This window comes from Bolinopsis microptera, chromosome 5, assembly GCF_026151205.1.
Source record: "Bolinopsis microptera isolate Bmic1 chromosome 5, MBARI_Bmic_1.0, whole genome shotgun sequence".
NCBI lineage: Eukaryota > Metazoa > Ctenophora > Tentaculata > Lobata > Bolinopsidae > Bolinopsis > Bolinopsis microptera.
This window is the reverse complement of record NC_087076.1, coordinates 4,839,961-4,861,215: the sequence shown is the minus strand read 5'-3', so window position 1 is coordinate 4,861,215 and position 21,255 is coordinate 4,839,961. Positions and strand designations below refer to the sequence as shown.

Below are 21,255 nucleotides of genomic sequence, written 5' to 3'. Positions count from 1 at the left end.
CATACTGACTTGCAAAATGCAGCGATTTCATTGGACGAGAGCAACTGTTGGCGACGTTTGGCTACAAATGGCAGTATTTGATCGAAAACCTGGTTTCAGCCCCCCTGTGGTTTAAGTTAATTTGAATTATAGTTTTGAGTTGTATCACGTTGTGACCCCCACTTTAGTGTTTCTATGATAAAGGGGGAGCCGCGCACTCGTGGGCGGCGGGTCATACAACATACAATGTATGACGGACAAGTTTTGAGTGCTCTTTTAGAAAAATCTCGAAGATACTGCAATACAATTGCTACGCAGTGCCAAATGCAACGTTTTCGCTTTGACATGACATGGTTAGTACCTGACCACAGGCTAGGGGTCTAGGGGAGGGGAGGGGGCTGAAACCGGATGTTCGATCAAACGCTGCCATTAATACTTGTAGTCAAACGTCGCCAAATGTTACTGGGCCGCGCTCAGCCTGTCATTCCACATAATCTCTGTTTATGAACATGATAGCCTGATATGAGGTCCCCAGGTAACGCCAAAAGTTGCTCTCGTCACTCGTCCAATAATTAAATTGCTTCATTATGTCAGCCCAAAGCCTAGCCAAGCTTCGCATATGAATATATGTAATTTAATTATGCATAATGACTTATAAATACAAAATGCAGCGATTTCATTGTATTGTATGGTGGCCGAGGAGGGTCATTTTTAAAAATAAAATAAAAACCATACTCACGTGGCCGAGGAGGGTCATTCGGCCGAGGAGGGTCATTTTTTAAAAATGGCCCTGCTCGGCCATGGCCGAGCAGGGCCAAACAATATGACGAAGAAATGGCCCTCCTCGGCCATGGCCGAGCAGGGCCAAACAATATGAAAAAAGTGGCCCTCCTCGGCCATGGCCGAGCGGGGCCAAACAAGAAATGGCCCTCCTCGGCCATGGCCGAGCAGGGCCAAACAATATGAAAAAAATGGCCCTCCTCGGCCATGGCCGAGCGGGGTCAAACAAGAAATGGCCCTCCTCGGCCATGGCCGAGCAGGGCCAAACAATATGACAAAAATGGCCCTCCTCGGCCATGGCCGGGCAGGGCCAAACAAGAAATGGCCCTCCTCGGCCATGGCCGAGGAGGGTCATTTTTAAAATTAAATAAAAACCATACTCACGTGGCCGAGGAGGGTCATTCGGCCGAGGAGGGTCATTTTTTTTAATGACCAAAACATCGCGCGCGCAATGCGCGTCTTTTACTTCTTAACAATGTCACGCACAGCGGCTTACGTAAACAACAAGACAGCGTGGACATTTGCTAGAACACCTCCTCGGACTAAGTTTGCATAATCAATATTTCGGTTCGAATTATAGAACGGACATGTCATTGTCATCATCTTTATACTTGAAATCTTTTTTACAAAATGAAACACAGATGTAAAATAATGAATTTATAAGAGCATTATCCGAGAACCCTTAAACACTGCAATGAAACTCCGCTGAAAAATCTGTTAAGTAGGTGAGAATTTACCTACCATCGGAAAGTTCCAAAATCTATAGCTAAATCCAAAACGTTTACAATCATACACTCCTTGCACCTTGAGATACGGAGATTGAACAGCGAGACGGAAAATAAACGATGAGATAGATATTGAACACTAGGAGTTGGACGGACATTAAATACAGAGAGAACTATTTAACACGAGATAGAGATTGAAAACTGAAAGACAGATATTAAACACTGCACAGTGAGACGGACAGTCAATACGCAAGGATACGGAGGGAAACACTGGGTCGGTCATCAAACATTGAGGGAGACGGAGAATCGAGAGAGTAAACACTGAGTGACATAAACACTGATGTGCATGATTGTTGAACTACTCAAACTCTTTCCCCATTCAAAACATCAAATAACAAATGCTGTCAGTAGCAGATTGAAAAATAACATTGCATTACTTTAAGATTAAAATTATAACCATTCTGAGCTGCGAAAGTAGCATTTGATGATTTGAAAGTGAATTTCAATCCTCCAACAAACTTTAGTAAAATACACGACGTCATATGTTTCAAAAGATTGTTATATTTTAAGCTACCCTTGCTTATTTAATTAACCTCGTGCTATTTGCTAAAGAGAGAATAGCATTAGCAGATCTAGTTCACGTCTTCATATTTTCATCAAGTCTGCGTGATCTGATGTAATTCGATGAAGCCACAAATCTCACAGAGCTACAGAATTCAGTGATCGTCTACAACACCAATAAAACCTGAAAAAAATGGAAGTTATGATATACATTTTAGAAACTCCATTGCAACATATTGCAATAGATCATCTAATCCGGGGTATAGTATGATGTGAAATTTGAAAAGTATTTAATATAAAAGCAAATTGTTTATCTCGTTAGGAAAATTTATCAAATAACCATGCGAATTGTGATAGCGTGCTACGACACCGTGATTAATGAATATAGTGTTCATCGTTTACTCTCAAATCTGGATCCTAATTCTACCAGCTTCACGGAACTTAGAAAAGAACTTTCCTCTGCCACTACACGAAGGCCAACGCAGTAAACTTGAATGCTAAAGATATCTTTCTTCAAGAAGCACTCTAAAATTTGGATCAGAATGATAAACAATGAACCTTATGCCAAATTATTAGACGGAGATCGTCTACTGATATTTCTCCGGAGTTTGCAGTTCCACGACCGGAGACCATCTACGGTAATTTTGTTGATACTGTATGAATTAATCTCCGAGAAATTCCCGGAGAGCTTCATCTCCGTCTAATACAGTAGACGGAGCCGGAGAATCATCTCCGGAGATGATCTACGGGAAATGGACCTCCGTCTAATAATTTGGCATAATATCCGGCCATGGAACTGGGGGGTAAACTGTTTTGGAAATATCTGTAAATTTTGAAAATGTTTTTTATAAATGATGGCAACGTCTCGACTAAGACGTTGCCACCTCGACAGTCTGTCTATTGTGTAATCAATTTTACCTAAGTTAAGTCAGAATTCACACACCATCTGTACCTCAAATAGTCCACTGGCAAAATCATTTTCTACAGAACCCATATACTGTTGAATGGACTCTTTTAATTACAGGTAAGACAGATTGTGTCTGAATTATTATCTTTTATTCAGAGACCGTGTAGACTATATAATATATATTAAGTAACTGCACTTATACAAATTTCTGGAATCATTGCAGTTGTGTGATAAGTTCATGTTTTAACTCTTAAGTAGTGTTCATGGTGATCATATTTTTGGATCCCAAAACTTGGGAAGCACTCAACACACCAGGCTGAAGCAAAACTTTCCCCATTTCACCGTACGAGGTAAGATGATCTAAAAGTATGTACTCAGCTTACAACTTTACTCGTGGGACGAGACGTCCTGACTTGAGCCCCGAAAATTATTGAAATTATATACAGTTAGTAATAAGTATGCATACATAAATATAATACCAAACAATGTACAATGTGGTTTGGCCATTGCTATATATTTAAAATAAAATAAATCTGCCATATAATTATAAAAAATTTAAAAAATAAACCTGAAGAAAGGAGATGGAGAGTACTGAGTAGTTTCAAAAACATACATAGAATTAATTAAATGTTAGACAGAATAAATGCAAGCTTGTATCATTTTATTTTATTTCTCTAGCTCCCAAGACCCGTATTTTAGCCGTTCAATCTACTTTTAGTCATCATAACTGTCATTTATTTAACTTTCTTCTTATTGATCGATAATTTTTCATGACTTTTACAGCTTTACTCACTCCCGCATATTGTCATTCATCAGATCACTGTATAATAATGTGAACGTCTTTAACTAGAATTCCTCCTTCAGAAAATCAGAACTTGAGGTGCTGAAAAGATAAAGAAAACAAGGAAATCAAAGTCGGGGCCAAACACAATGAACAGTACAGCATTGTAGAGTAAAAAATAAACTCTTTTAAAATTGTGCCCTACAGATCAGTACAATTAGTTGCACTGAACAGGTGGTATACAGTCCACTACCTCTTCAATCTCCATATCAAGAAGTATAAACAGGTGGCACTCAGTGATAAAGGAAAAACCCCACTAACATTTTTCCTCAACAAAAACAGGTACAAGAAAATTAACATCACAGGTACTCACATCAGATGGCTAACATGGCTACTATCAGGACACAGCCCACTAGCATACTTCCAGACGGTAGCAAACAACTCCGATTTCGAAACACAAGACTGTGAACACTGCCCAGGGGAAGCAGAAACATCACAACACTTCCTATGTGAATGCATCCAGCTGATGACAACTAGAATGAGGATATTTGGTAAACCCATCCTAACAATTGAGGAACTCATCAATAGTAAACTCGACCACATTATCAAATTCGTGGAACAGTCAACAAGGTTTGAGACGATCTATTTGGATAAGCATCTAGGACATACACCAAGGTTCATAAATAATCATACACTAGACCCACACAGGACTATCTCAGATAGTGACACATATTCAGGTGTGGACCATGCTCGGGAGTCCCTCGCCTGCCCGCCAAAGAAGAACATCTGAAGTGGGTTTGCTCTGAGCAAGGTAGTAACAGCTTCGAGACTCCAGAGGTCTGTTGCGTTGATATCTATTATTCTATGTTTTTGTATATACTGAGGGAGTCCTGGAGTGTGGCTAGCAGGAGTCACACTCTGTGGGCACGGCGAGAAGGCCTCCCTCTTCAGTCTTCACTAGGTGGCCAGAAACCGTTGACCAAAACAGAGAGAGAGAGAGACAGTCCACTACAATTTAATAAAATGTCCACTGAAATCAGGAGCACAATAGCACCAGCTCAAGCTTGTTGACAACTTCTATACAATCATCATTGCTAAAAGTCGCCTAGGAATTCATAAAGCTGCAACATGCAGCCAACAATACAGCATGGACCTCAAGTGATTATGACACCGCTGTTGATTAAAAATAACCTCCATCAACAAAAATGAGTAACCAGAGTAAGTATCGCAAAACATTCAGAAATTGCCATTAAACTTTAGAACTACCAACAACTATTTACAGAATAAATGTTAGAAAAAAGGATAAAAAGTTATTCAAAAAGTACAACCTTTATTAAGAGGGAACTGCATTGTTATTAATATTAGATATAAATCCACGATCTACATAAGCACTATTACACTCAGGTACTAGCTCATAAATTAATGATTTTCTTAGTGAATAAATAGATACATTTACAGTATACGTTAAATTTCGGTTATTCACAAATCACAGGCCGTTAGATTCATTGTCTCCTAGAGTCCTAGTGTAATGTATAGTGTTTAGCGTGTAAGGCGTAGTGTTTAGTGTCAAATGTGGATGTGTAGTGTTTTGTGTCTCACAGCAACAAATACAAGCGATCATTAATTGTTGGATTAATACGATTATGATCTCAACTTTAATAATCTTAATCATTTAATCATAACTTGGTTCAGTCTGCTCAGTAATATAAAATACTAGCAATAAATCAGTGTTTGGAGGAAAGCTTGAAGGTATACGATTAAAAATAACTATTATAACTAACCAGGTTACAAGTAAGACAGTCAGTATGTTGCAGACTGCAGAGGTTGAGAGGTAGATTAATCAGTCACAGTGTGAACTAAAGCATCTGGCTTTGGTCTGACTTCGTTTTCACCGCACTTAGATCGTTGCACTGCTTCAAATCATCTCCTAAACAGTTAAAAACTAAAGCAGTTTAAACGAATAGTAACGCAAAATATTTTTATTAAGAATGGACCACATTAAAATCAATAAATCTTCGGCTGCAACTTCAAATTGCTACATCAATCAAAATGGATACTTGAAGAGCCATAAAATGATGACATTATACAATAGACATTTTACAATATTATTCCCATTATACCTTGAAAAAACTACACAGGGAATTTAAACATAAATTTCGAGATACAATTCGAAAGGTTTGAATATCCAGACAAGATATAATAATAATAATACTGTTAGGTATCTGTGTGTGCACACAAAAATTCTTAACGACCTACTGACATTAAGCTAGTTTTTTATTGAAGAGTGAAAAATGTTAAACAGTATATATAATATATATACAATAAATTAAATCAAGTGATGCAATTGGCAGAGCACAAACGTTAATCCTGAGCAATAGATATCGTCTATCCTTCGTAGCTCTTCTCCTCAGGTATCAGGTTGAAGGAGACATTGGATATATATAGGGGCGGTCCATGCCTTCTTTGGCTTTCCATGTACACCTCTAACTGCTACTAGCACACTCCTCTTTAGTCTTTATATCCATGCTCAGGCGTGTCCTGATGTTACACATCACCTGGCTGTAGTCCTCCTTGGTCTTGGTGGCTATCAACACAGCAAGTCTCCTTATAAAACACTTGGCCTCAAGCTCAGGTGCCATTCCTCCTGTAGTGGTAAATACAGGGAGGACAAAAATGACCCTTTCTTCAATTATTGTAGCACACTGTTCATGCATACTGGTTCTATTTCTCATTCTCGTGCAGAGTGTAGAGCTGTGGCATGGTCTTTCCTTGATATGTAGGCGATTTAGGATTGAAAATACGCATGTCAAAGAAAGTCCTCTCAAATGTGCTCCATACTCCTCTTGCTGATATATCGAGCCTAGCCTTATATCAGCATTGTTGCCCTTTTGTTGGAAGTTGGCTGATTCTATAGGTGTTAACAGGGGCTAAATCCTCAGCTCACATCCTTGGTCACCAGCCTAAGGTATTCAGCAACAGAGTCTCTCATGTTGTTATGACGGTAGTTCTTACAGTTGAGGATATGATTGTGATCATTCTTGGCTCCATAATCACAGATTCTTGGGGTGTTAGGGATGTCCCAACCACACCAGAGATGAACAGCATCTCTGAAGTCTTGCTCGCTATAAGCATACCCTAGCTGTTGAATGGGGAGACATGTTAGCCAAGCTCCTGACCCATGTTCTTGTACCAGTTGCAGTGACTCCCTAGTATTCTCATCCACTTCACTTGAATTATCTCAGCAAGCTCCTTCTTCAAGCGTAATTCTTTAACTAACTTGAGGCTGTTAACTCTGCCCTTTATCTTAATTTTATCCAACTTCATCAGGGATGCTTCCTGGTCATAGATGAGGTCAACCAGCTCCTCTGTTATCTTGAGTGACGTCTGGTATTCCTTTTCCGCGATCTCTACTGGCTCAACGCTACCAACCACCCCTCATCTTACAGGTAGCGCAGACATTCTCCTGTGCAGGTCAGTCACATTCCTACCAATAATTGCCGGAATGAACTTTTCTCTTGTACACTTCTCCAATGGGATGAAGAGGTATTAATAGTGTTCTGGATGGTGCGCATCACAAAGGTCCACCGATGACAGAGGGCTTTGGTATACAATGATAGGGCTGCCTGAGGTTCATCAAGAGCAATTTCTGACAACTCTTCTACAGCCTCCTCTCCACCTATCACTGTTCCCAGATGATGTTCCCCATCGCATGTGATCTCTATACCAGTATCTCCAAATAAAAACATGGCTGCTGGTAGTAGCCATTTTGGGCCCTTTAGGATAAGAATAGTCTTCATTTTTTTGGGGAAGTAGCCTAACTTAGGACCGTTCAAACTGAGTAAATCCTACAACAGCCCGAGTTTCTTCAGAGAACCTGCTGCTGCAGAGTCATCCACACACCACGCTTGCATCAATTGTAAGCTAGTAGCCGGCTTTTACAGGCCAGTAGTTATCGGGTATAATCCACGATTCTGTATTACATTACCGATTATCAAAGTTTGGTGTGGGTAACTTCTCTGCAGTGGCTCCTAAGATGTACAAAGGACTTCCTGTTACCAGGCAACATATCATTTGCATTGGCTCAATCTTTGGAATCTTTTAAGACTCTTCTAAAATCTTTCCTATTTAGACTGTTCCTTATTCTTTCATCAATGTGTACTCAATATCAATGACAATACGAGAAAACATAGATAGTAATCAAATTAATCGTCGAAAAGATAACCTAATAAAGTGAATAAAGGAGGTTTAAAATGCAAAGATAACACTAATAAATTACTAAAGTATTCTTGTGAAAATTTGGCAGTATTGCTTTAGCGCTCGATTTTCATACTATAACTACGGTGTACATTTTCGAAAATATGCGCGGCGCACCTAAAATTTGGTTCCATTAAGAATTAATTATTTTGCCAGAATTATATTTGATGCATTTAAATTAGTCGTTATTAGTAGACGTACAGAAATAAATTTCGAAAATATTGTTATATAGGTTATAAGGTTATAAATTGTAGGTTTACAACCTACCAGGACGCGCGCCGAGCTAGTTGGACTCGTCGACGGTCCAATATATTGTATATGGAACATATATTTTACTGTTTACGTGTATCACCCGTTAAGTTATAATATATAAACAATTATATGTTATAATTTATATCATATATTAATAACTTGATTCACGATGTCAATCCTTCGCATCTCGCCGATCTGCATACGTGGTTGCGAGAAGCATTATTGGATGCGCGCGCGCGACCCAGTAGTGCATCGCGCTACAAATTAATAACCTATCAAAATCAAAATGATCGCCGAGTTGAACCCGTTTACGGTCAAATGTTTTTGGTTTTACCAGTATAACATGTTAAAATAGCATTTAAGTTTTCAATATAAGGTCCTAAGGTCAGGCCAGGAAATCTTACTGGCAGCTCGCAGGGGCCTTGTAGCGCGATGTGTTACTGTGCTGCGCTGCGCACTCAATTATGCTTCTCACTAGTGACTAGATCGCAAAATGCGTTATTGTGCCTCGCCGAGCTGCGATGAATTTACATCGTCAATTAGGCACGTACAGCTGTGTAGTAAAAACAATTTAGTAAGCTGCCAGCGTGCAAATTTTGACCGTATGGATTTTATGCCAACATGACACCGCTAAAGCTTGTATCACGTGGTGACCCCCACTGTCGCTTCACTATAATGTATCGTCTTCGACGATACAGGGGGAGCCGCGCACTTCGTGCGCGGCGGGTCATACAGCGTATGACAAGTTAAAGCAACATCGGTTGCCGAAGGTTTAAGGTTTAACGGGTGTTACCTGAGGACCCCAGGCTTTAATGTTGATAGAGATTAGGCGGAATGACAGGCTGAGCGCGGCCCACTGCCCAGTAAAACGGGTGATACTCTTAAAATACTTGCTTCAAATATTAAGTGTATAACAAAAACGTCGACAATACAGTAATGAGCAGCAGTTATCAGCTAGCAGTAATATATTTGATATCAGCTTCACATAACCATGTTGCATGTGCTATAACTGCAAATTTCGCGCAATGCAAATAAAAGGCTTTGGATAAAGAAATTGATCAGCAGTTAGCAGCACTTTCTTTGCTTGGAGATTTTGGACGCGCCGCGCAAATTATCATTTTCACTTTGTATCGACAAGCGTTTGTTGCTTTGTAGCGCGATGCGTTACTTAACTGTGCCGCCGTTCTGGTAGGTTGTAAACCTACAATTTATAACCTATATAACAATATTTTCGAAATTTATTTCTGTACGTCTACTAATAACGACTAATTTAAATGCATCAAATATAATTCTGGCAAAATAATTAATTCTTAATGGAACCAAATTTTAGGTGCGCCGCGCATATTTTCGAAAATGTACACCGTAGTTATAGTATGAAAATCGAGCGCTAAAGCAATACTGCCAAATTTTCACAAGAATACTTTAGTAATTTATTAGTGTTATCTTTGCATTTTAAACCTCCTTTATTCACTTTATTAGGTTATCTTTTCGACGATTAATTTGATTACTATCTATGTTTTCTCGTATTGTCATTGATATTGAGTACACATTGATGAAAGAATAAGGAACAGTCTAAATAGGAAAGATTTTAGAAGAGTCTTAAAAGATTCCAAAGATTGAGCCAATGCAAATGATATGTTGCCTGGTAACAGGAAGTCCTTTGTACATCTTAGGAGCCACTGCAGAGAAGTTACCCACACCAAACTTTGATAATCGGTAATGTAATACAGAATCGTGGATTATACCCGATAACTACTGGCCTGTAAAAGCCGGCTACTAGCTTACAATTGATGCAAGCGTGGTGTGTGGATGACTCTGCAGCAGCAGGTTCTCTGAAGAAACTCGGGCTGTTGTAGGATTTACTCAGTTTGAACGGTCCTAAGTTAGGCTACTTCCCCAAAAAAATGAAGACTATTCTTATCCAGTGGCGTAACGTTGCCTGTTGGCGCCCCCCTGCCGAAAAAAGCGCCCCCTGTTGGCGCCCCCTCCCCTTTTGGTGCTCCTCCCTAAAATTGAACAAATTAGGCGATTTTAGAGAATACGCCGGTAAAATCTCTAAAAAAGTGTGTATCTAGAGCAAAACGCGCAGTTTTGCTAGTACTTTAGTTAAGTTTTCGAAATTGTCCCACATTCAAACGACGATTTGGCGCCCCCCTAAGACGGCGCCCCCTGCACAGCGGGGTCAGCAGGGCCTTTCGTTACGCCACTGTTCTTATCCTAAAGGGCCCAAAATGGCTACTACCAGCAGCCATGTTTTTATAGAAAACGGAGTTCTCTAGGTATTTAGTGTATGCTAGTCAAGCTCTAGTCACGTAGCACGAACGGCAGGGCGTACCGAATAGTAGAAAAGAAACGAGTAACTAAAAAGGATCTAAATAAATATAAAGGAAAAGTAATACAAAGTGAACGTCAACAGATAAAAACTTCCAAGTGTTCGCTCCAATCAATTGACGTGACTAATCACAAATGGTAGTGCTCAGTAACACTGGCTACCGTCAATTTGAATCCCTTAAAATGATTAAGGGGCAACTAAGAAGTGAGCTCTCCACTTCCGGCTCTTCGGGTATACTCTCAAAACTCGTCACGCCACACTGCGTGACGGCACAACGCATTTGCTTGTACCACGCGACACGCCGTCTCGCCAATGAGCACTCCACTAGCAGTCACGCTGTGGTCGCGAGGACCAACCACAGGCCTGGCTGTAAGTCAGGTGCAAAGTGAGCGGACGGCTCGTTTCAGACAGTTAGTCTGACAGTAGTTCTGCCAGCCAACCGACTTACACTCAAATGTGTAACTCCCAAATACGAACATATAAAAACATTGGTTATTATATAATACCCGGAAACACATACTAAATTATACGTCCCGTAAACGTTATACTAAAACTAAGATATCCTAAAAGATATCTCTAAATACCATATTACAACATCTCTACCCAAAAATTTTTTTCGAATATTTTAAAACAATAAAATAATCGCCCTTTTCAAAATTTAAATTTCAATGCTTCCACGCATCAAAAGTCCAAAACTTAAAAATAGGTCAAGTTTCAAAATATAGTACACGGCCCTAACCCTGTGCATTAAATTTAAATCCTCAAAATCCTAAAGTTAAAACTGAAAATACTAAAATTAAAACTAAAATTGACTTCCAAAAATCTTTCAAAACTTTCCAATACTTCCTTTTCGCACCAAGTAGTAGAGTCCTTGGTGTTGAGTCTTCATCATTAGATAGAGCTGATCGAATCTCTAAATCGTCCTTGACAAGCAAACAAAGAAGTCAAAATAAATTCGAAAGTTTCTACGTTTCCGCCACTAAAGCAGCCCTGAACGGTTCGTGTTGCGAGTAAAGATCCTAATATCCCTATCAGTACTGTTCTGAAAGATAACACGTGTTATACCTAAGTAAGGTACGGTTCCACTGCTAAATACTAAGTAGAAAGCTAGCTATGTGAGTAAGACTATACTGTACTGAAACTAGATTCCAAAGTAAGTGTACTTCCCTATCCGGGCATCTCCTCGTCTTCTACTGGTTGAAGAGTTTTATAAGATCCGTAACTAGTCTAACGTTGTATCCTAGACGATCAGGTTGTCTCCGTTCCTCAGGTCTCCTAGTGTTATATCTGCGCTCCTCCCTCGGAGGGCTCTGTCTTCTTAGATCCACAGGAGAAAGCGATCCTGTTGTGTCAATGTCGTGCCCCACTGTATCATATGACATAGAACTGCTATGACCCATCGTTCCTTCACCAACAACCGGACTCGATGATCTTCTAGCGGCCGATCTCTCTCTAGCTGGAGTGAAGAATTCTGCAGAATTATCAACTGTTTCCACACTATCGCCTGAGGGAATGTTATGTGTGACAGGGGTTACCGTACGAAAACTAGGATTTGTAGAATTCAGATCTAGTTGAACAGGTCTATTAACAGCCCTAGGAGTTGAACTAAAACTAGGTTGTTTATAAATGCTAGCTGCATCATCCCTCTCCAGACGAAACTTCTTCGGATGAACCTCTCTTCTCCTTGCTACAACTGGTGCTCTTCTCAGTTGAAAATCTGTCTCCTCTTCACTATCACTATCGGAATAGACTACATCTCGCCTTGATGAGGCCGTCTCTAACTCAGCTTCACTGCTAACAACTTTAGGCAATGTAAATCTAGTCTCTAGTTTCTCAGAAAACTTGTTCCTGACATATCTCTTTAACTTTCCAATGTTAAACACCTTCTTCTCTCCATCAGGCAAATCTAAACAGTACAAGTGATCATTTATCTTCTTAGAGATCTTATACGGGCCAACCCAACGAGGACCGAACTTGTGCTTTGGACAATTTATCAAAACAAAAGCTTCCTCACCTTCCTCAAAGAATGGTCCCTTAACGTGCTTATCGTGATATCTCTGTGCATAGCAAAAATCACGCTCAGCTTGGACCCTCACCTTCCTGGTGATAAACTTGAGATTCTTGTACAGCTCGTACGCTTCAACATCAAACTCATTCTCCTTCATAGGCTCTAGCTCAAAATCCTTACGATTCTCAGCTAGCAGGCTTAAAGGTGTGTTTAACTCACGACCAAACACCAACCTGTTGCTAGAATAACCTGTGTGCCGATTCCGCAATGAGTTAAGTACAAAGACTACTCTAGATAACCAAAGATCCCAGTCCTGGTATCGTCCTGGTGGTAAGCTGGTTCTCAGAGCAGTATTCAACCGACGGTTTGCTCTCTCAACTCTACCAGTACTACGAGAAACGTACGGTTGTCCATGAATGTACTTGCAATCTAATGCTTGAGCTATGGTCTCGAAATACTTAGCTCTAAACCCCGGATGATTATCAGCCATCATGAATCTAGGCTGGCCAAAACGATCAATCCAAAACCTACGAATCAATGACACGCTCTCCTTAGCTGTCTGGGTCTTAGTAGGAATAGCTACCACATAATTTGACCAACAATCGGTTATAGTCAAAATATACTTGTAACCTCTAGGTGTAGCACCAACCTTCTCAGGTACTATATGATCGAAACAAATTGCTGAGTTAAAGGAGTGGAACAATATGTGCTTGAGAGGTGCCTTATTGTATGCCTGAGGTGGCTTACTTGCTGCACACCTGCAACATGCTGCGATCCATAATTTGAAACATTCGCCCATTTTCGGCCAGTAGAAATGTCGTTTACAGACCTCAAGACAATTTTCTACTCCAGCATGTGCAGTCTCCTGGTTATGCACCATGTCCAGGACAGATTCATGCAAGGATTCGGGGACTATGATCAACTCTCTACTTCCCTCCGGATCCCTCACTTCAGTCCAACGTCTCCTAAGTATCCCGTCCTTGATACTTATAAGATCAAACTGTTTCCAATAACTCAACAGTTCCTGAGGCAGTTTACTAGTCTGAATGGCAACAGGTTTCTCACCCTTGGTAACCCAACTGTAGACCTGGTTTAAAATATCATCATCCTTCTGAGCTTGTTTAATCTGCTCATTGGTAGGATTAAGAAATTTGACCCTTCTCTCTAGCGAGCTTACATCACTAGTAACCGTTGAAACAATTTCCACTGCTTCCACTACTGATGCTTCCTCTGTAGGAATAGGATCAGCCTGGGTAAGATTACAATTGCAATGACGGCTATCAACTTCAGGCGTAATTTGAACAATGCTTACAATACTAGGGTCTTCACTATTTTCATCAAACAAGAACCCCGGAATCATACTGTCCTCAACACTCACCTCATTGCAAGATTCCTCAATCAGATTACTGCAATCATCATCAACCACAGTCTCGCTGCTAACCGATACTTGCATCCTCTTAAACAGTATCGGGTGTTTACATCTATAATGCTCACGTCTCACCCGGTTTACTCCCTCTAACGCAGCATCAAGACTAAAAGTGGAACTATGACCAATGCTCGCAACATTTTCTCGAGATTTACCATAAACCTGATACTTATAACGACTAAGTCCATCACACATCTGGTTACTCTTCCCCGAGATATGCTTCATAGTAAAAGTATAGTTAGCAAGCTCCTGAAGCTTCCTGATAACAGAAGATGACATCTTTGAAAATATTGTCGTAATATTCAAGAGTGGCAGACAATCTGTGATAACAGTGAAGTTTTTAACGCCACGTAAGTAAACCGAGAAATGTTTCAGAGTCTGATATAAAGTCTCAAATTCAATCTGAGTTTGCGGCCATATCCGCTTGTGGTCCGGAACCTTACGAGAAAAGTATGCAATCACCCTCCTCTTTCCTTTGATCCACTGAGTCAAAGTGCCACCAAATGCGTGTTTAGAACCATCTAGAGTCACCTCATAACTATTTTCCGGGTCGCTAACCTCCGGAAAAGCTAGGACAGGACTTGATATCAACATGTCACGTAACCTCTGAAATGCACTCTGGCAATCTTCAGTCCACTCAAACACCTTATTTTTCCGAAGTAAAGCATAAAGGGGACGTGCTATCTCGGAGTATCCCTTGCAGAACTTCTTGGAATAGTTTAACATGCCCAAAACTGACTGCAATTCCGCTCTATTACAGGGAGGTTCTAACTTCTTAATATGCTCTATGCGAGAGTCGTTCATCCTGACTCCTTCCTTAGTTAGAGTAATACCGACATATTCAACCTCCTCACGTAAAAATCTGCACTTACGAGGTGTTAGTTTCAGATTACCCAACTTAAGACGAGCAAAGAGTACTGACAGTATCTGAATGTGAGATTTTACATCACGCGTGAATATCAGTAAATCATCTATGAAGAATGCTAACGCATCTGATATACCCAGACCGTTTATCAACCGCATGACCATTCTAGTAAACGTAGCTGAACTAGATTTCAGGCCCATGACCATTCTAGCAAACTGATACCTCTTCTGATTGTGCATGAACGCCGTGACATGCCTGGATTCCTTGGTATACGGAACCTGGTGAAAAGATTTACTCAAATCCACTGTCGAATACAGATTCTTATCGCCCACTTTGTCTAAAATGTGGTTCAAGTTAGGCAGCTCCATCAAATCATCCTGAAGCTCTAAATTTACCATTCTCAGATCCGCAACTAATCTAGAGCGATCTCCTGATGGCACCAGGAAAAGGGGAGAATTAAAATTAGAGTGGTCAGGGCATTCCTCAACCACACCAGATCTAAGCAAACCTCTAATCTGTCTATCCATTTCCGGCTGCTGCTTAAACGGAATCCTTCTCGATGGAACCCACCTAGGTTTATAGTTATCCTTGAGCTGGAGATGTGCCTCAAAGAAATTACAACAACCTAAATCATGCTCTCCACTCGAGAAAATGGTTCTATACTCCCACACAGTCTCTCGAAGATCATTCTTGTCTTCCTCGCTTATCTTCAACTCGTCTAACTTCAACTGTTTGAAAAGACTCTCTCTATCCCATTCCTTAACTAGCGGCTCCTCATCAGCTAGCTTGCTCACCTCTGGCACTGAACAATCAGATGATATCGCATTAACCGTTTCACAGGTTATTCTCATCACTCGCTCACCAAACTCTACTGGCTTCATCTTGCCCAGCCAGGTTCTCTTACTTATCTTCACAGGCTTATCTGTAGGATTCATGACTCTAACAGGGACCATGTTGTCCTCAGACCGTATGAGAGAGTGCGCTGTGAATATGCCAGTACCTACAACCGTGTTAATATGAGGTTCTAGCTGGCCATAAACGTCATCACGTTGACTTTTAGGTCGCAACAATTTGCCTTGTATATGAGTGCCCGAGAGAGGTGGTATGATTACTGTTTCATTGCATACTACCTTCATGCAGCGTTTAGTGGGTTTAGGTGGTGTTCTAAAACATGATGAACCCTTATTAGTATACAGCAATCTATCTCTGGCATTAATATTAATCCCCTGATCAAACATCAAATCCATGCCTATCAGAACCTCTGCCTCATGAAATTCAGAAACAACAAAGGTGTGCTCAAAAGATTTTCCGGCAATTATCACTGGAAGCTTAATCTGACCGAAAGTCTTTATGCTATTTCCCGAAAAGGACTTGAGCTTGAGATTACACGACACAACCTTCTCAAACTTATCTATAAATCTGACAAATGATTCAGCAATTATAGAAATAGATGATCCCGTATCCACAAAGAAATTTGCTGATCTACCAGCACAATTTCCTCCAACCAAAATGCAGTTTCCCTTACTGCCACCAATCTCGTTACAATCCTCATAGAAGTTTAAAGGCGCCTGATTGTTAGGTCTATAAGCTATGTTCCCACTCTGTTGGCCATAACCACTCTGATATAAAGACCCTCTGTCTTGATATCTACTTCTATTACCAGCAAATTTGCTCGGACAGTTTCTCTGAAAATGCCCTCTATTACCACACTCCCAACAACCTTCTAACTGAGAGCGAACGTTACGTGATCCCCGATTATTAGAATTAACCACTTTGCGAGTTGGCTGATAACGTGACCGAACAGACGTGTTTCTACGATCATCATTTCTCATACCACCCCTAAAACTATTGCTAACCAGATTAGGAGTCCATGATCGGCCTGTGTGCTGGTTAACTTCCGAATGGGAAGGAGGACATTCAGGACTGTAACTCTCCTGTCTAGTGCCCGTCATAAAGTGGTCACGTGTTTGTCCAGGTGCTGTGACCCTAGCTCTCTGGCCATCTAATTCAGGATTACTAATGGCGAAAATGGTATCCTGGACCTGAGTGAAACCCCCTGGTTCACCACTCACAGCTAACGTGATACGCTCAGTGTGAATTGCTAGTTTTACTGCCTCTCTATAGGAATGTAACTGGGACTCATAAAGCTTAGTCCTTACAGCTACGTCACGAGCTCCTACAACAAGAACATGCAAGCAACTCTCGTCCCTCTTCGACTCGCAGTCGTATCCGGCTTTAAAAGCAAGCTCATCTATACGTGAAATAAACTGCTGTAGGTTCTCATTTGCTAACTGACGCAATGACATGAGCTCAGTTCTATAGGCCCAAGATTGAGTAGCTGGAAATATCTCCTCTGAGTATCGCTTAATAAGACGATCAATATTACATCTCTCATCCGGCCTAAGAGAGATTTTCTGCAGTATTTCCCAGGTGGATTCACAACGAATGTACGACAACATATACGTGCTAATATCAGAACCACCGCTATGTCCACACAGAATCAAATGCTCCTTGAACCGCCTGGCAAATATGATGAAATTAGATCCAGTTTCAAAGTAAGGAGGCTTGGGAGGCTTGGCACCCGTCAAATGTGGACCAGCGACTGAACTATTCAATGGGGTTATCATACTGTTGTCAAAATCATCCCCGATGTTCACGTTTCTAAACTTAGTAACTGTGCTAAGTGGTTCTGGCCGTACATTATCAATCTTATTCTGCAGGCATTCTAAAGCTGAATTCAACTCCTTCTCTAAATCGGAAATGTCATGGCTATCTGTACCTAAACCATCTATCTCCTCCATAGTCTTATTTATGTTTGACTCGATAATTGACGTCGCCCACTCCATTTCAGCTGCATAACTATCACACATGCTAAAACGTGAATCTAAATGTAAAAGTGCACTTACAAATAGAGTAGATAAGTACTGGAACAGGCGTACTCTTCACGTTGCTGGAAAATCTTCTAGTCAAGACTTTACTAGATTCTTTACTGGAACTGTAACTTCTACGTCTATCACTCCTGAGTAGATAAGTACGAAAAGTAAGGTTGCTAAACTTACGCAAAACTCACTAACAACCTAGGTAATACTGTACTGAATCTACAAACGGCTGTAAACTGGGTGCTCGTTAAAACGATAGCACTGGAATATACAGGTACCACAAAATGCGTAGCAACACTTACCAATTCTAGTAGGAAGTACTGAAGATCTAAGTCAACCTCCACGTAATTCTTCTGAACTGCGACGTAACCCCGAACTTAGCTTAGCAAATGACAACGTTAGGATCTAATCGAAACTATACTGAATATAGGTGATAATAGAAGGATCACGAGCAAAATAGCAACACTAAAAGTGGCCTCCAGATATAGAAAACGGAGTTCTCTAGGTATTTAGTGTATGCTAGTCAAGCTCTAGTCACGTAGCACGAACGGCAGGGCGTACCGAATAGTAGAAAAGAAACGAGTAACTAAAAAGGATCTAAATAAATATAAAGGAAAAGTAATACAAAGTGAACGTCAACAGATAAAAACTTCCAAGTGTTCGCTCCAATCAATTGACGTGACTAATCACAAATGGTAGTGCTCAGTAACACTGGCTACCGTCAATTTGAATCCCTTAAAATGATTAAGGGGCAACTAAGAAGTGAGCTCTCCACTTCCGGCTCTTCGGGTATACTCTCAAAACTCGTCACGCCACACTGCGTGACGGCACAACGCATTTGCTTGTACCACGCGACACGCCGTCTCGCCAATGAGCACTCCACTAGCAGTCACGCTGTGGTCGCGAGGACCAACCACAGGCCTGGCTGTAAGTCAGGTGCAAAGTGAGCGGACGGCTCGTTTCAGACAGTTAGTCTGACAGTAGTTCTGCCAGCCAACCGACTTACACTCAAATGTGTAACTCCCAAATACGAACATATAAAAACATTGGTTATTATATAATACCCGGAAACACATACTAAATTATACGTCCCGTAAACGTTATACTAAAACTAAGATATCCTAAAAGATATCTCTAAATACCATATTACAACATTTTTATTTGGAGATACTGGTATAGAGATCACATGCGATGGGGAACATCATCTGGGAACAGTGATAGGTGGAGAGGAGGCTGTAGAAGAGTTGTCAGAAATTGCTCTTGATGAACCTCAGGCAGCCCTATCATTGTATACCAAAGCCCTCTGTCATCGGTGGACCTTTGTGATGCGCACCATCCAGAACACTATTAATACCTCTTCATCCCATTGGAGAAGTGTACAAGAGAAAAGTTCATTCCGGCAATTATTGGTAGGAATGTGACTGACCTGCACAGGAGAATGTCTGCGCTACCTGTAAGATGAGGGGTGGTTGGTAGCGTTGAGCCAGTAGAGATCGCGGAAAAGGAATACCAGACGTCACTCAAGATAACAGAGGAGCTGGTTGACCTCATCTATGACCAGGAAGCATCCCTGATGAAGTTGGATAAAATTAAGATAAAGGGCAGAGTTAACAGCCTCAAGTTAGTTAAAGAATTACGCTTGAAGAAGGAGCTTGCTGAGATAATTCAAGTGAAGTGGATGAGAATACTAGGGAGTCACTGCAACTGGTACAAGAACATGGGTCAGGAGCTTGGCTAACATGTCTCCCCATTCAACAGCTAGGGTATGCTTATAGCGAGCAAGACTTCAGAGATGCTGTTCATCTCTGGTGTGGTTGGGACATCCCTAACACCCCAAGAATCTGTGATTATGGAGCCAAGAATGATCACAATCATATCCTCAACTGTAAGAACTACCGTCATAACAACATGAGAGACTCTGTTGCTGAATACCTTAGGCTGGTGACCAAGGATGTGAGCTGAGGATTTAGCCCCTGTTAACACCTATAGAATCAGCCAACTTCCAACAAAAGGGCAACAATGCTGATATAAGGCTAGGCTCGATATATCAGCAAGAGGAGTATGGAGCACATTTGAGAGGACTTTCTTTGACATGCGTATTTTCAATCCTAAATCGCCTACATATCAAGGAAAGACCATGCCACAGCTCTACACTCTGCACGAGAATGAGAAATAGAACCAGTATGCATGAACAGTGTGCTACAATAATTGAAGAAAGGGTCATTTTTGTCCTCCCTGTATTTACCACTACAGGAGGAATGGCACCTGAGCTTGAGGCCAAGTGTTTTATAAGGAGACTTGCTGTGTTGATAGCCACCAAGACCAAGGAGGACTACAGCCAGGTGATGTGTAACATCAGGACACGCCTGAGCATGGATATAAAGACTAAAGAGGAGTGTGCTAGTAGCAGTTAGAGGTGTACATGGAAAGCCAAAGAAGGCATGGACCGCCCCTATATATATCCAATGTCTCCTTCAACCTGATACCTGAGGAGAAGAGCTACGAAGGATAGACGATATCTATTGCTCAGGATTAACGTTTGTGCTCTGCCAATTGCATCACTTGATTTAATTTATTGTATATATATTATATATACTGTTTAACATTTTTCACTCTTCAATAAAAAACTAGCTTAATGTCAGTAGGTCGTTAAGAATTTTTGTGTGCACACACAGATACCTAACAGTATTATTATTATTATATCTTGTCTGGATATTCAAACCTTTCGAATTGTATCTCGAAATTTATGTTTAAATTCCCTGTGTAGTTTTTTCAAGGTATAATGGGAATAATATTGTAAAATGTCTATTGTATAATGTCATCATTTTATGGCTCTTCAAGTATCCATTTTGATTGATGTAGCAATTTGAAGTTGCAGCCGAAGATTTATTGATTTTAATGTGGTCCATTCTTAATAAAAATATTTTGCGTTACTATTCGTTTAAACTGCTTTAGTTTTTAACTGTTTAGGAGATGATTTGAAGCAGTGCAACGATCTAAGTGCGGTGAAAACGAAGTCAGACCAAAGCCAGATGCTTTAGTTCACACTGTGACTGATTAATCTACCTCTCAACCTCTGCAGTCTGCAACATACTGACTGTCTTACTTGTAACCTGGTTAGTTATAATAGTTATTTTTAATCGTATACCTTCAAGCTTTCCTCCAAACACTGATTTATTGCTAGTATTTTATATTACTGAGCAGACTGAACCAAGTTATGATTAAATGATTAAGATTATTAAAGTTGAGATCATAATCGTATTAATCCAACAATTAATGATCGCTTGTATTTGTTGCTGTGAGACACAAAACACTACACATCCACATTTGACACTAAACACTACGCCTTACACGCTAAACACTATACATTACACTAGGACTCTAGGAGACAATGAATCTAACGGCCTGTGATTTGTGAATAACCGAAATTTAACGTATACTGTAAATGTATCTATTTATTCACTAAGAAAATCATTAATTTATGAGCTAGTACCTGAGTGTAATAG

General features: G+C 40.5%; 2 long non-coding RNA genes across 2 annotated transcripts; both read right to left on the bottom strand.

Annotated features, from left to right (window-relative positions):
* Nucleotides 1-1,403: 1,403 nt before the first annotated feature.
* Nucleotides 1,404-5,659, bottom strand: LOC134815719 (uncharacterized). Its single transcript, XR_010160283.1, has 2 exons — nt 5,515-5,659; nt 1,404-2,229 (listed from the first exon to the last, which is right to left on the bottom strand). It is a non-coding gene; the product is annotated as an uncharacterized LOC134815719 (long non-coding RNA).
* Nucleotides 5,660-11,497: 5,838 nt separating this feature from the next.
* LOC134815878 (uncharacterized) lies at nt 11,498-18,169 on the bottom strand. The gene is made up of 3 exons (XR_010160322.1): nt 18,052-18,169; nt 17,777-17,889; nt 11,498-12,075 (listed from the first exon to the last, which is right to left on the bottom strand). It is a non-coding gene; the product is annotated as an uncharacterized LOC134815878 (long non-coding RNA).
* Between the last annotated feature and the right edge of the window lie 3,086 nt (nt 18,170-21,255).